Source organism: Aythya ferina, assembly GCF_964211825.1.
Source record: "Aythya ferina genome assembly, chromosome: 2".
In the NCBI taxonomy this organism is placed as follows: Eukaryota; Metazoa; Chordata; class Aves; order Anseriformes; family Anatidae; genus Aythya; species Aythya ferina.
In genome coordinates, this window is record NC_140297.1 from 139,854,584 (window position 1) to 139,870,923 (window position 16,340).

The 16,340-nt window shown below is 41.8% G+C and overlaps 1 long non-coding RNA gene across 1 annotated transcript; it reads left to right on the plus strand.

The window, feature by feature from the left end:
* Positions 1–1,367: 1,367 nt before the first annotated feature.
* LOC311432327 lies at positions 1,368–9,106 on the plus strand. Its single transcript, XR_014689984.1, has 3 exons — positions 1,368–3,210; positions 6,570–6,700; positions 8,092–9,106. It is a non-coding gene; the product is annotated as an uncharacterized lncRNA (long non-coding RNA).
* Positions 9,107–16,340: the final 7,234 nt, after the last annotated feature.

The window sequence follows — 16,340 nt, forward strand, 5'->3', positions numbered from 1 at the left end:
TAACAGAATTCCTGGTTGCGAGGACGGGAAGACTCTTAATGATGACAAACTGTGGAGTAACAGAGGTGTCTGATGCTGCTGGGCTTTCCTAGTGGTGAGGAAAGGTAGTTTGGGTACAGGAGTGGGAGTTAGTCTGCATTAGTTCTAATTTATACTAAAATGCTACAATAAAAACCTCTTTGTGCAGTTTTACTACATTTCTGCAGTTCTTAAAGGAGTTCTGGCAAGTGGAACGGGGTTTAAACTGCATAGAAATGGAAAGTTTGCATTCCATCTCCGAGAAGTATGCCAAGTGATTAGAATTAATGTAAAAAGGAATTTGTGGAAGAAATGAAGAGCATACTCTTCTCCAAAATGTGAGGAGTATGGAAATTTTACTATAGTATGCAACGACAGGTGATTTACGTCCTAATAGGAAAAGCAGGCATAAGTGGATTTCCATGATTTACACGGCTGTAAATAGTTGAAATCGGAGAAGGGGAAACAGCTGCTGCACAGCAGAAGTGTCTAAAATAGCAACGTATTGATATTTTAGTGAGTTTTAACATGTCTTGAAGTGCTGGTGGTTACTAAAAATTCACAAATAAAACATAATAATGAAAGCGTATCAGAAAACCTTCTATGAGTTCCAGGGTCACCAGGACTGGGGATGAGGAGGAGCAGAGAACTGGGCAGAAGAAGAAGCGTGGATGTCCAGCAGGGAAGTGACAGTGAGACAGACTGAAACGAGGTGAGGTGACAGGCTCCGAGTGGTGTGATCAACGGCACGAAGACCCAGAGGTCAGTTACTGCTGGTGTTGTGCCCAGGGGTCAGGGCTGGAGCCAGTAGTGGGAGGATGGCTGATGCACCAGGTGCTCCCCGTTCACAGGGACCTCAACACGCTGGAGAAATGGGCTGACAGGACCCTCATGAAGCTCAACAGAGGGAAATTTGTAGTCCTGCACCCGGGGAGGAATAACCAGGAGGCTGGTGGCCAGCCAGCTAGGACGCAGAGCTGCAAGAAAAGGCCCTGGGCCTCCTGGTGGAAAGGAAGGTGAACGTGAGGCAGCAATGTGCCCTTGCAGGGAGAGACTAAAGGTAGTTCAAGGTAAAAGGGTACTGCAGCATCACCGTAAGAGTTAAAGAGGAGTGGGAAGGGAAAGGGAGTTCTGTACAAAATGGCCATAGCTCACAGGCAGGGAGAAGAATGTCTTGTTCCTCTGTGCATTATAAAACCAAACATTAAATGGGCATAAAAGAAGATTTTGTATCAGGTAGGGTGATAGGTAGAAAGCAACATGGTGACATACTGAATTACTGTTGGCTTTTATTATTATTATTATTATTATTATTATTATTATTATTATTATTATTTAAATATGTTTTAATTGTGGCTGTAGTTTTTTCTTGGCCAGAAACGTGTGAGTGCTCCTGCTCTAGTCAAGAACTTGCTTCTGGGGCTGCTTCTGTTTTATGGTCTACAGCTGTTATACACAGCAAATCAGAGTGGCCAGCAGATGTCAGGTCTTTGGACTGGTTCTTTTTTTCAATACAGTGGCATTTTGAAACACCCTGCTTTTAAACCTCTGTGTTAGTTTAATTTTCATAAAAATATTAATGATTTTGAAAGCTCTCTGAAAGATAAATAAATCTCTGTCCTGCTTAATTATTAGATACAGAAGAACATTGCCCACGGTGACTGATTCCTGAGCATAAGTGTTTAGAAGGTAACGTCTTACCAGATACCTGATCCATGAGTTTGGTTATTTTGGTTTTGGTGGAATTCACACTGCAGAAGGGCTGTCTGACTTCTGCTGATCTCTTGTGTCATCAGAGGCAGCATTCTTCCACTTGCCTTAGGTTTGATTCTTAGAGTGAAAGACTTTAACATTTGCCAGCAGCTTAGTATTAGATAGACACGATATAGTTTATCTTACACTGACTTACATATCTTTATGGGCACAATATGTGAGACAAGTCATAAGCAAATGGCAACACTCTTGATGGGGATGGGATCTTTTTAGTGTTGTGTTTGTACAAACAGATGAACTCCTGAATCTTCTGTACTATGGTACACACTGGAAAAATCACTAATAGAGTAAATCATGACTCCTCAGTCTTGCAAAGGTTGTTTTTCTATATCACTAATAAGTTCTCATTTTGGACAGTCGGGGAAAACACGTGTAATATTTGGATTCCTGCTAGTGCAACTTCACTGAACTTCGTTGTGCCAGTGGAGATTTAGGTTGGACATGAGGAAGGATTTCTTCACTGAGAGGGTGGTCAAGCATTGGAACGGGCTGCCCAGGGAAGTGGTGGTGTCCCCATCCCTGGAGGTATTTAAGAGACGCGTGGACATGGGACTAGGAGACATGGTTTAGCGGTGGGACGCAGCAGCTCAGGTTGATGGTTGGACTTGCTGGTCTCAAAGGGCTTTTTCAACCTAGATGATTCTATTCTGTGAATTTAACATGAGTTTCCTGAGGTTCATTTGAGCCTGTAAGAAGACTATTGCAGCATTATATTTCCCTGAGACTTTGGGGCTAGTATGTACAATTTCTTTAAAGCCAGTGAGAAGAGAGGCCGTGGGGAAACAGGGAGAGGACACACCTGTTGTGTATGAGGAAAACTACAGGGAAAGTTAAATTAAGTAAAAGCAGATGGTTTAGAGCCAGCTTTGAATAGCAAATGCTGTGTGGCAATGCTGTATTTTCATGTTAGAGTTACAAAAAGTAAAGTGAGCATGCACACTGTTGTAGGTCTGTTCACTATTTATTGGCCTGAGTATGGTTCTTCTAAAAAAATTAAGTGTTTTTGCCTTTTGTAGTCTGGAGGCTCATTAAGAACTTCTTACATCCTGTATGTCCTGTGTGTGTACTCTTTATTGAATTCTTAAAGGAAATCTTCATTTTTCACCTCTAGAGAGCAATCTCGAGCTGCTTCCGAAGAGTAGTCAGGGTGAAACTCTCTCAGCTTTTGCCAAGTGATTAAGGTTTGAGCTAAAAAGATCTTTTAATGATTTCATCTCGTGGTCTCATAATGCCAAGGAAATTTTTAATATTGTACATAACTCTGAAGCTTTTTTTTTTGCCACGTTCTCCTGAGATTAACATGCTGCTCCACACATAATCAAATACTCACTGATGAGCTGGAAGAGAACGTCCTGACACCAAACCAGGATTCTGGCAGACTCAGAATTGCTACCTAGAAATTTATATTTCTCACTCCAGGTACAGTATGGGATTCCAGTATTTTAGAAGTGGGTTTGTTGGCTAGACCATTTACTCTTTCAATTGATTTTACCCAATATTAAATGCAGGGAATATTAGGAATCATGCTTTTTTTTCATCAATGCAGAAGTCATCAACTTTCAAACTTCTGGACCACCTCTTTTTCAACATGCAGCCCTGCTTGACACCGATGGCCACACAGGGAAATAAAAGAATGGCCCTAGGGAAGAAGACTGTAAAGCACTGTTGCAGAAATTTTCTCCTTCTTTTGAAATGGATTTCTGACTTTTTTTTTTTTTTTTTTTTTGGCGTGGGAAAATATTCCTGTAGTTCCTGAACTATCAAGTTTTCCTTCCACAACAAACTTAGATTTTAGGTTAAATACTCCAAATTGAAGGGTTTGATAAATTCTTTAACAGAGCCTGAGAGAGTCTTGCCTCTTCTTTCCAGACTTGTCAGGAGGAATTCACAGTCACCGTGGACAGGACTACACAGGTACAGGGGTACTTTACTTGTATGTCTGTTTGGCCATTCCCTGCCTTGTGCCAGCAATAGTGCCAGCACAACGAGGCAGAGCTGCCGATGGATCCAGCTGGGAACTTTGCATTTTCCCACGTGTGAGCTACCTGCTCTGGCTTGTGGCACCGCACTCGCACACAAGCACCAGCCTAGCACGAGGGAGATGGAAACAAGCCTGGGTGTTGGAAATGTTTGTGAAGACCGTGATTGTGATTTAAAGCCACCCCAGGAGCTGCTGTCCTCCTTTTCTCTTACAAAACAGGGCAAGAGGAGGCACTAGTCAGAAAAGGGTTTTCAGCTTAACTTCACCTGTAAATCTGATGGAGAAAACAACCACAAGAACGAATACTGATCTAGAGTACAAGGAACAACCTCACTCCTTAGGAACCCATTTTCCACACCAGCACAGCCAAGAACAACAGGCAGTTCCTTCCCAGTCTTCTTCTGCTCTATGTCACCTTTCAGTAGGTCATTGCATGCTCTTTACTTGGCTTTTGTCCTCTGGCTACTTGGACTTTCCTATCTTGCTCTCATTCTTCTGTACTCCTTCACTCTACCAGAGGTTGCAGTTTTGGATGTTTTCATGTTGCTAAGCGATATTCTGCCTCTCTTCTCAGCAGCCTGGTTTTCTTACAAGTATTCAGTATTTGCAGTCCCTGCTTGCTTGCCCTAAATTCTGATGCATCCCTGTCTTTATCTCCCAGAGCTAAGCAACAACCTAACTTGCCAAATTCACTCATGTGAAAGCTTGTAGACACTAGTAAAACTATTCCTTGGGCAGTACTGTTTCAGAATTGGTTATATTTCACAGCATACTAATTGTCTGTGTTGTTACAAGAGACTTGCAACCTGCTTGTTGTCACTCCTCTGCCCTGGACCTTGGATGTCTGCGTGACTCGGGGCCAGCCTTGCTGCGGCAGCCACGGGTGTACCAAAGGCCCACTGGACAAAATGTACTCTGACAAATTACTCAATCAATCTAGCCATTATGCTCCACTGATTAAGGGTCTGGAAAAAATTAAATTATATATGGATTTTTCAGTTACCAATAATACAGAAAATGTTTGAAGAGGGAAGATGGAAAAACACAGTTTTGACCAGCCACTAAAACCAAGCTGTCCCCAGAAATCCCTTGCAAAAACTCCATTTGCCCCTTGAAAAATTATAATCAGAAATATTGATATTGGTGTGAATGTTTTTACATCTTGGTTCATAAGCTCTGGGATGGCCATTGTTTTCTATAAAAAATGAAGTAACTTTAAGTTAAGTAGACACACACTACTTGGATCTCTCATTTGAAGAAATGTTGATTGCTTTTTCCATAAGGAACCACTTCTGTACTTCATTTTTTATAGAAAACAATGACAATCCCAGAGTTTATAAACTTTAGTCCAGGGGAGGGAAAAGCAGAGGTGAGTACACACTCATGTCTGCAGGGCTACTTATCAGAGCAAAACTTGAAAACAAACATCCTGAGCTGCCGTTACACACTTTAGATGAACGTAACAGGAAATACACAGCAAACACAGAGAGAAGCTCATTACAAACTGATAAGGCTGTGCCCTTGGGATCACAGTTTAACGCAACAGGTTGACTTCAGTGGAGTGAAACAGGAATATAAAAATTTTTCTCAAACACTACAGGGTAAATTCTTCTCCTAACTCTCCAAAGTGGTTAGTTTCTGGAGCCATGTAGTGGGTCCCTGAGCAACGATAAGCCTTTGAACAAATTAAAGCCTGTGGAAGTGCTGAGGCTTAGGCCATCCTGCTCCTTTTCTCAGCTCTGATAGATAAAGCACAGGTTGACTCTTTTGGCAAAATGGATCCATCAGCCGTACCTTCTCAGAAGGTTTGAGGTTGTCCAAACCAGCTCTTATAAATTGTTATTTTTTCATATGAATGCAAGAAAAAGCCAGCCCTTCAGAATGATGTGCCTGTGACATTAAAACCATCTTCAAACACCTGCACAGCTCACCTGCTGGGGCATTTGTAGGTGCTGAGAAGACAGTCACTGCCATCACATCCAGTAGTACGACTGCTGTGTAGTCACTACTACTGCAAATAACAGTTTCAGGCCTATTACTCTCAGCGTTTTCAAGTGGGGCCAAAACCTGTGGAAAGTTTGCTATTAAACTTTTTAGGAACATCTAGTTCAAATGATACCAGAATTAATTACGGTATATGCATCTTGTCATTTTTATAATAATAATAAGAAAGTGTGCTTATTAGTGCAAAATAGCTATTTTTAATAAATCTCTATTTTTTTTTTCAAATGGAAAAATATATTAAGATAATTACTTAAGTAGAGTCTAAAAATAAATTTACAAACAAAGAAACAAACAACAACAAAAAACACAACACAACTTAAAATACCTTAAAATGCTTTAGATCCATTAAATACTTTAGCTGACCTTATAAAAAGGTATTATTTAAGAAAATAGGAAAATTACTCTTTTGTGTTGAGGTGAGCAAAGCAGTTTTAATAATAAAAATATTTTTGTCATATAAACATACAAGCACTTCAAACCTTAGAGCTTCAAAAGGGAAAAAGCTAAAATGAATGAGTCAAATATTGTCCCCGTTTCAGTTAATGACAGTTTTGTCAGTTATTTCAGTCAGGCAAGGATTACGCTCAGAATTGTGAATCAAACCTATAATTTCCCTGCTGCACTGCTTCACTGGCAGATAATTCAGTTACCTCATTCAGGCCTTTGTTCCTCTCATTAGTGCTCATTCAAGGACCCCAAGGAGTTCAACAGTGGAACCTGAACGACCGTGCAAAATCCATTTGTGCTTAAAATACCTGTGTAGGGATGTTATTCCTCTTGAACTCTTTCCTAGAGAACAAAACTGTGAAATTGGAGTCTTACAAGAAGATAAATGCGAAGTACGTGGAGGTGCAGAGCTTGTTGCAGTTGTGTAGCCGTGTCCAGTGCCATCTGACGTGCAGCTGAGATGCCCCAAGGGGACGGGTAGGTGAGACGTGGGACCTACAGCAGGTTCACATCCTCCTGGATGGGTGGTGGGAGACCAGACGGGCACATCACACAGCACTTGGTATTTTGCCTATCTGCCTGACTCAACCCCCTTCTGAATGGGTGATCTATTAGCTCTCCAAGCTATTGATTGGATCCCCATTGAATAGTGGGGCACAGGCAGGTTTAGGTGTCTGAACCTCCAGCTGAACCCCAAGCACTATGTTTCCATGCTGCCATGTGTCCAACCAACTGTGGTCCTTACACGGAGCTCTCCACAAAACCCCGCTTTGCAGTGTTAGGCTGCGCAGCTTTAAGATGAAGCTTTCTTGAGTGTTGTTGTTGCTTCTAAACTCTTTTTGAAGCTATTTAAATTTGTGGGTTTTCTCCATGTGTTTATGATGAATCACACACAGAGAATGAAATAAAGGTGATGATACCACTCTGCCACACGCAAACCCAGCCACACACCGAACGCACGGGTGTTATATCACTAATAAATCTCTGCTCAATGACAGCAGATTCAGGCTCATCACCTTGCCTCAACCATCAGGAATGCAAACAGTAAACAACAACCAAGCCCATGCCAGCTATCAAACTGTAATCTCTCAGGGTCCAGGTGAATCATACTGTTCTCTTCACACAGATGTGGTACAACAAACCCGTGGTGCATGGTAAGGGCTCCCAGGTGCAGGGTAAAACTGCTAATAAATCATCCATGTGCTGAAGCAATTGTCAAAGACAGGCTTAACTGAGGAGTGAGGCGATGCCCTATGGTGCTGTTTTCCTCTGCAGCACAGCATCTTCTAAAAACAACAGCTGAGCAATTCCAAAATTTCAGGGAATGTTCTCGGTGTGAATGGGTGGCATTTGCCTAAGTTAGGTGACATTGGGCGAAGAACAATTTTTTGCTGAAATAACCACTGAGTGTCTCATCAGTGCACTCAGGGCAACCTCACGATTATATCCGAGAGATTTTCTATAGGTATGCATGGATGAGCTCCTCCTCCATTTCCTGGGCTTCGGATCCTTTCTCACTGTTGGGCAATACTTGCACACATGAACATCAGCATGCATCTGTACAAACCTCTGTTTTTTTTTCTTTTCCTGAAAATAGAAAAAAAATCTTCTGTTAACAGGGACAAAACTGACTTTACTAACCTCCTCTCAAGGCCTTACTGATTTAATTTGAGCAGGACTCCTGATGTTTTTGCATGAGGATCTTCACTGCCAGAAATCACCAGAGCTTAATTTCTTTTCTCTCTGGCCTGTAGGTCTGGGTCTGATCAGACTCCACAGATGTGTTGTGTTTTTCTTCATGCACTAAGCTGGTATCCAAGAAGATGAGACTTAATTTATTTTAATCTGCAGTCCTTGATGCCCTCTAGAGTGAAGAGCTCCAGTCTGGTGAGTTCACCTCATGAACCAGGGGAGAAGACCAGCAGGAGACCCGAAGTGTGCTGGAGAAGACAGATAAATAAAGCTCATCTTATGTTGAGAGAACTTCTCTTTTTGTACATCGGCAACCCAAACATCTTCCCCTTTGAAAGTATCAACAGTAAATTCAGGTAATTCTTAGGAGAAGGCGATTTTCAAAGCTGTTGATCTTTTATGTAATATTTATGCCATATTCATTCATGACTAGAAGTTTCACTTGATAAAAGCTGGAGAGTGAGTAGCCTTTAAGGCCCAACAGGACCATTGTGCTAACAAAACCCACAAAATTTCCACATATAGTTTCTATAACTGGCTTGAAATGAACTGGCTTGCTGAACTAGTGCCCATTTGCTGGTAAAAAATGTAGTTTTAAACAGCCAAATAACACTTCAGTAAATCCCAACTCTACTGAAATTACTTCAGTGCCTTCCGCTCTGTTTAAAAATAAAAGCACGCCTCGACTGCTCTAAGTGAGCAAATATTTTTAGCCATTTGTAATCAGCTGTATTCTAGTAAACCAACTTTTTCCCATGTTGATAACAGATATGATTAGCCTGATAAAATGCAGATTCTTATACAATGTGTATATTGTATACAATACAATGTGTATATTGATCCTCCAATTTGTGCTTTCGAAAGAGTCATAATGTTCTAGGCAGATATTATTCAAAATATCTTACACTGAAATCTGATAACCGCTTTAATAATGATAATAATGATAATAATGATAATAATAATAATGAAGCAGACATTTCAGCTCATCATTCAGCCATTCAGGAAAATAATGATGATGATGATGATGATAATAATAATAATAATAATAAAGTTGTATATCATTATTTTCAAACTTAGGATTATAACATTAATAAAAAGTTACTTATATTGAAATGGATTTTCAAAACCTGACCAATACACCATGATGAAGCTCTTGAAATAAGGACAATAAAATGGAATTATTATTTGTAACCAGATCTTCGCTGAACGTGTCAGTGCTGCCTAGGAAATGATAGCTTGAAAGTAATTCAGCTGAGGACAGGGCACAACTTTCTGGCTGATGAGAAGCTCTTGCATAGTCTTATCTTTGGTAAGTTGTAATTACAAACTGCTGTTTAAAAAGAAAATAAAAATAAGGCATGAAGTCAGAGTAGGAAAGCCTGTCTTTCACCTGCAAACAGTTCCTAGAGAAAGGTAAATTTTTGAGATTTTTATAATGATGTATTGCTTTATGTGGATACAAAGGTCAAAAAGTTACTTAAGAAGATGACGAAAAAAACACTGGCAGCTAAAAACCAACATGGACTTAGGTACTAGTAAAGGTAAATGATGCCTGGAAATTGTCTAATAAAGAACATGGAAAATCTTGGAAGAATGAGATACACCTGTGAAATATGACATTTCAACGTGCATGGCCTCAGTTTAGGACAGGTGAGTGAAACTTCTCTTGGAAGCCTTTTCTTTGTGCTTTGGCCTTTAGACAGAGCCAGACCTGAGAATTCTCAATATCAATTACCAGCAATGGAGAAAACAGGTGAAGTCAAATTTTAAGCACAGCCAGGGAGCTCTGGTGCCTCTGGAGCAGGGCAGACAGAGAGACCAAGATGCAGCAGCTTCTGCAGGGAGTGGTGTTCCCCAGCTCCATGTGCCCATGCTTAGCTCAGGACCAGGTGGCCAAGGGGGACATGCTGCCCTGTGGGTGACAGCAGCCCCCTCTCCTGAGCACGGGTCACCTGCTGCTCCACACAGAAAATTACTTCTTGTCCCTGTGCAGAGACAGGAAAGCTCCGTCAGTAATTCTCCCGTGTGTTTTGAGAATTTTTGATAGATCATTTATTTATTTACTGGTTTATTTTACTTTTATATGCTGTACTTACTTGGGCAGCAATCCAACTCTAGAATATTTCCTCTTTATGGGTTTGAGAAATAAGGTACAGAGCCAGAAATCCAAATTTCCAGAGATGTTCCAATTTGTAAACCACTCTGAGTTCAATTTAATTTGAGCCCAAATACTCAAATGTATTTAAATGTCGCTTGCATTTATACACAAAGTATGGCAGAGCAGAGAACCAGGAAACTAATAATTTAATCAACTTCCTCAAACAAATAAGAATGCAATTAATTATTTAATATTATTAACAGGCCCAAATCAGTTATGCTCCCACAGCTCTGAGATGCTGCACTGCCACTAGCCAGTAGCTGACTACTCTGAACCAGATTCTTCCTCCCAAGTCCAGCTGACTTCCCAGAGCAGTTTGTTTGCCCATGGGTGCTATAAGCAGTAGCGAATTCAAGCTGAGACCAGTGAGTCTGTCTGGTCCTTCTGCTAGATTAAACCACCCCTGAATCATCGCCGTTTACAGACTGGCAAAGGAAGATCAGTGCTCAGTTACGTGAGTTCAGTAGATGAGTCAATGCTTTAAGATACCTGTAGATGGACCTAGGAGAGGCAACAGATATTAGCTGAAGAAGAAAACCTCCTTCATGGGAAAAGGGCTCAGTCATTCAATGAAAAGGGAAAATACTGCCCTTACAGGTCTGTATTTCTGCACCCCCTGTAAGTGACAGAAACTCAGTTCTGCCAAACGAATTGAACACGGAGAGGCAGAGCCTCCAGCCCTCTGCCACCTCTGGTAGAAAAGCACGTAGCTGTATTGTTGTCATCCAGAGAAGGATCCGGAGGAGGAAACGAATAATCTGCTGAGACGGGAATGGATAACGGAGATGCATTTTGGAGCTGATGTAAATCCTGTTGGGTGACGTTCTGGTGAGTCACTGCAGTGGGTGGAAGTGATTCCACATAATAGCGGTATCATCTGCCTTCTCCCATTGCACTGACACACGCCGCACACACAGGCACTGTGCAGCAACCAGTGACTCAGACGCTGTGTACCAACCTGAAATGGCTGAGACCTCACAATATTTACAGTTGCATTTCACACTTTTGTGTAAAAAGCGGTGTGCAGTGGGCATGGCTGGCCTGGACTATTCTTCCTTTCTCCCCTTGGGACTGACTGCATCATACCTAGGAGTGAAAACTTCCAGGGACTCTCAGGAAGAAGCTGCTGTAGGCCAAAGAGAGTTTAGGCAGAGTGAAAGAGGAAATGAGCAACTAAACAGGCCCTTTCCTAATTAGAGTTTTAAAAGAATGAGATTAAATGCAGGGTAATTGTACTCAGGTAGGTTTTCATTTCCATTTAAAAATATCTCAGCAGAAGCACTGGAGCTAAAAGGAAGACATACAACAGGAGACGATTTAGGTAAGTTGTGCTAAACCTTAGCAATAGTCAAAAGTGCTTATTGAACAGGGATAATCTCTCTTGTTGTTTCAAAACATTTTGATTATTAATTTAAGAAACAGGATTTAAAAATTCAGCATGATTCCTTTTAATTGAACTCTTACCTAGTACACTGATAACACGAGCATAGTTAAACCCTGCCAGTTTTCCTCTCTTTATTTTCCATCCTCTGGGCACAGCAGAGAATGGAAACAAAGTAGAAGAATAGAGAGGAAAATATTTGGTTGGGTTTACAGCTGATAGAATGGCCCCTACGTGTGTAGAAGTAGCAATTCCCCTGTGGTGGTTTTACCCAGCTGGGCAGCTGAGCCCCACCACAACTGGTGGAGCTTCCCCATCCCCCTGCTCCTGAGTGGGCTCCTCTCCACGGGCTGCAGCTCCGACCCGGGGCCTGCTCCTGCAGGGGCTCTCCATGGGCCGCAGCCTCCTCCAGGCCACATCCACCTGCTCCACCAGGGGCTCCTCCACAGGCTGCAGCGTGGAGATCTGCTCCATGTGGGACCCATGGGCTGCAGAGGGACAGCCTGCTCCACCGGGGCCTCTCCACAGGCCACAGGGGAACTGCTACTGTGTGCCTGCCTGCAGCACCTCCTGCCCTCCTGCTGCACCCACCTGGGGGCTGCAGGGCTGCTTCTCACTCCGCTCTCTCCCAGCTTCTGTTGAGCAGCAGATTTTTTCTCCCTTTCTTAAATCTGCTCTCACAGGAGCATAAACATCACTTATTGTCTTGGCTCTGGCCAGCAGCAGGTCCCTCTGGAGCCAGCTGAAACTGGCCCTTATCTAAAAAGGGGCAGCTGCTGGATTCTTCTCACAGAGGCCACCACTGCAGCTCCCTGCTACCAAAATCTTGCCACATAAACCCAAATACATTCCCCCACTTATATAGCTCTCCTAGTGTAGCACACAGCCAGTGGAGTGTATGCCTACCTCCTTATTAATTACGATTAGATTTTACTGTGCTGTTGCTTTAGGCTGTTATAGCATCTAGCCTATAAAAAAACAAATGAATTACCTATAAGCAATATAAACATAGCAGTACATGCTTAATCTTATAGCATATTCAGGTAGGAGAATGCATGTGAAGGAAAAAGTTTAAGCTATATTAATTAAGATTTAGGTATTAAGGCCATAAAACTCCAGATTCACTCTGACTAGAATGCCTTTAGTGATAAATTCCCAGCCAGTATGCTATTCAGTTCCATGAAATACTGACTTCATAACCATGTTTGAAGATTTACTTCTTAATTAGGGACAAAGGGTAGCCTTGGAACAGAGCACAGAGTAAACAGATTTTATGGGGAGGAGCTGTGCAAGGACTTGGCTAGGGGGAATAAATCCACCACCATGCAGTGCTGCCTGTGGTCTGACGTCTCCAGCGTCACCACGGCTGGTACCAAGGTATCTGCAGGTGCCAGTGGCTGGTTTATGCCCTGCTAGTGACAAATTCAATGTCTCTCTCCTCTGTGACTGCCACCACAAATGCCCTGTGTGAGCAATTTGAAGCCCCCCTCTGCGTTATCCTGGCTGCACCTGTGGAGACTTTATCTACTGTACTCAGGCTCTTTGGATGATTAATGTTTAAACAACCTCACATGAAGCATGGTGTACAGCTGACAAATTCAGCCCCAGAAAATAATTTCATGTCATTGTCTTCAGTTTATTTTGACAGGTCTGGGACACCCAAAGAGGCCAGAGGAAGATTATCTACCATCTTCAAAGGGAGATCTCATCTTGCCTGCTGCTACATGGCATTATCTTGCAGGATTTGCATCCACTGTTGGTTCTGATGCTCTTCAAACACTGCACTGAAGGGAATGGCTCTGCAAACAACCAGCAGCTCTCAGTTACAAATGAATATGTCCTAACATGCAGGAAAGTGTTGAACATTATCTTCCCCAATGGCAAATACGTCTAGCATATAGGGAGTGCTCTCTCTATATAAAATCATAGAATCATTTAGTTTGAAAAAGACCCTTAATATTATCAAGTCCAACCATTGCCTAACACTTCCAAGTTCATCACTAAACCATGTCCCTAAGTGCCACATCCACACATCTTGTAAATACCCCAAGGGATGGTGACTCAACCACATTCCTCGGCAGCCCATTCCAATGCCTAACCACCCATTCCATGAAGAAATGAATCCTGATATCTAATCTAAGCTTCCCCTGGTGCAACTTGAGGCCGTTTCTTTGTGTCCTTGATATCTAGCACCCCTCTTTCAGAAAACCCTGTTTCCATTGTAATCCAACTGTACAACTTGCTGTGCTAAGTTTTTTCAATCCACTTGCTGTGCTTGAATGCTATCGGACCAAGCTCATGCAGCACCGGCTGATGCCACCTTCCAAATGCAGACAAAGGTACAAAACCTTATTTCCTAAATCAAGGAAACTTTAAAATATTTAAATTCCCGACTTTTCAGAAGACAGATGGAGGCAAAAGTAAAATCTCATCTTTCCACATACCAGTGTTGAAGCTTGCATGCAGCACACTGGAAAAGCAAGGTGGATGAGCAGGCAAGTCTGGCCCAATGTTTGCATTCATGAAAAGTCAGTAACACAGCAGGCAGGATGCTTGGACGCCTGCTGGGTAACAGCTCTACATGTCCTGCTGGGAAAGCCGATACACTCATATGGTGCTTGGCCTCCTGCTTGGGTGCTGTGGTGAGTGGGAAAGGCAAGCTGTGGTAGGCAGTGCCAGGAGATCCCAGCAGCGAGAAGTGCAGGGCAGGGGCAAAGCTCTGTGGGTTTCCCTCATGGGAAGTTCATGTGACTGAAATTTCCACAACAGTTCACCAACTCGGGAAATTTCAGTGCTACTTGGGCACAGTTATCCACAATGAGGAAGCTGGAAAACTAGTCTTTGGGGGGTTTTAATCCAATTTGACATTAAATTGGCAGGCTCAGATGTGGGAATTCGAAGACTCTTGCTATCTGGGTATTGGGATTTGAGTTTCTATTTCAGAGTCATCTTTAAAAATGAAAAGAAGTGGAAGGGCGGGTTAATTAGCCTTTTCCTGGTTATGAGCTGTTTGGAGACATCTCTCCGAACCTTCAGTTGTAGCTAATATTGAATATCACATTTTCAGTAAGCTGTGAATAATAAATTGAAAACCTCTTTGAATGGCCACATAAGATAAATGAATGCTATTTTTTCCTTGCTGGAAGATGCACATAATGAATGCACAGTAATGTGGAAATCATATAGCATACATTTGAAAATTGTTTTAGAGAAATATTTGAGTAATCGAGCCAAGAAAATTGCATTTTACAAGTACTCATAAAAGTAAAGATGAATGCTTGGTCATTTCCTTGAGGTAAATACCTGTCTGTCAAGAGGAAAGCTGACTCATACGTATGGTGTGAAAACTTTGGAGGCAATCTTGCTTCCAGGCATATTGCAAGCTTAGAGTGATGATGTCCAATGATGTAACACAGCTAATAAAATGTATTTCTCCTCAGATACACAGAATACCTGACTAAAAAGAACAACTTTTAAAATATAGTGTCCAGTTTCACTTACACAAAATAGTACACATATCTTGAAAATATTTAATGTAGGTGCAGAACATTTGTAACTCTGAACAAAGTTGAATTCTTGCATCTGTATGCTTATAGACTGCCTTGAGTGAAATCAAAAATATGACTTAAATATTTTCAGAAGTAAATGTGGGAAGAAATATGGTTACTTCTTCATGTAATTCTTTCTGTTCCTTCCTCCATCTCTCTACAGATAAAACAAAAACAACAAACTATAAAAACCCTTCATTTTTTCTAATGGTAGACACCCACCTCACTGGACTCTTCTGTAGGATGGAAAAGCAGCTCATGTTAATTCATACGCTTTGACAGGGCAATTGGTTTCCTTTAGAAATGTAGGAAACCTAGACATTCATATATTCAGATATGATCAGAGTTCAGGTTGTTTAGTTCCAGAATCACAGCACTGTTGTGTGACATCTCAGTCACTCAAAGACGGGCCTAGAATTGCACTCACACAAAAAAAAGGAAAATCCAACTGATCTTCCTGCAGATGGCACACTGAGCACCTCCATAGTTTCTTACGTGCTCCCCGCATCTGTGGGATGTTTGTTCATCCATTGATGGATGAACATTCAAATGGATTGAACATCCATTTGTTCAGTAGTTGATGAAGAGTGATATAGTAATGAAACCCATAAGAGCTGCACAAATAACATCAGAATAAGAGGTGACATCTAATTTTACAAGTGAAGCTAATATCTGGCATACAGTGGCATTGGTTGGACCTGTGATTTTACACCGCCTTCATCTTCCTCTCCTTGCTATTTTGTCCCTTTGAGAAGGACAAACCTCCATGTCTATTTTGTTCCTCTACAGTGCAGGAGGCTACTTTTGTTATTAACAGGCTGGTCCATCCACTGGGAATGTAGCAGTGCTCAGGATGCTCCATGCACAATGAACTGTGAGACAAACTGAAGATGTCCTTGCATCCTACCACAAGTCTGCATAGATTTTTTGAGGATAAATATAAAATCAAATTATTTTAAATCTGCTTTGAGGAACCATTTTGAAGAAAGGAGACCCTTCTCTTGTTCATTGCCTGCCCTTTCTGCCCCTTTACTTCCTATTCTGGTTTTTGAATTCGGGAACAGCCATAGAAAACAGAATATACAGAGCAGGCATTGCTGGCAGCTATTAGGAAAAGCGTTGCTGCTTGTTGTACAGCAGGCAGCACAAAACCAGAACTGCTAAAATACAGTACAAGCTCCCCTAATAGGATTTATGTGAGACCATACTTGTGCTAATGATTAATAGACAGAGATCACATTTTACTTCCTTAATAAGCTCCCAGCATGATGGTAGCAGCATGACAAATTAAATGAGACAAAAAAAATTGCATTCTCAATCTCAGTCCTGCCAGGCTGG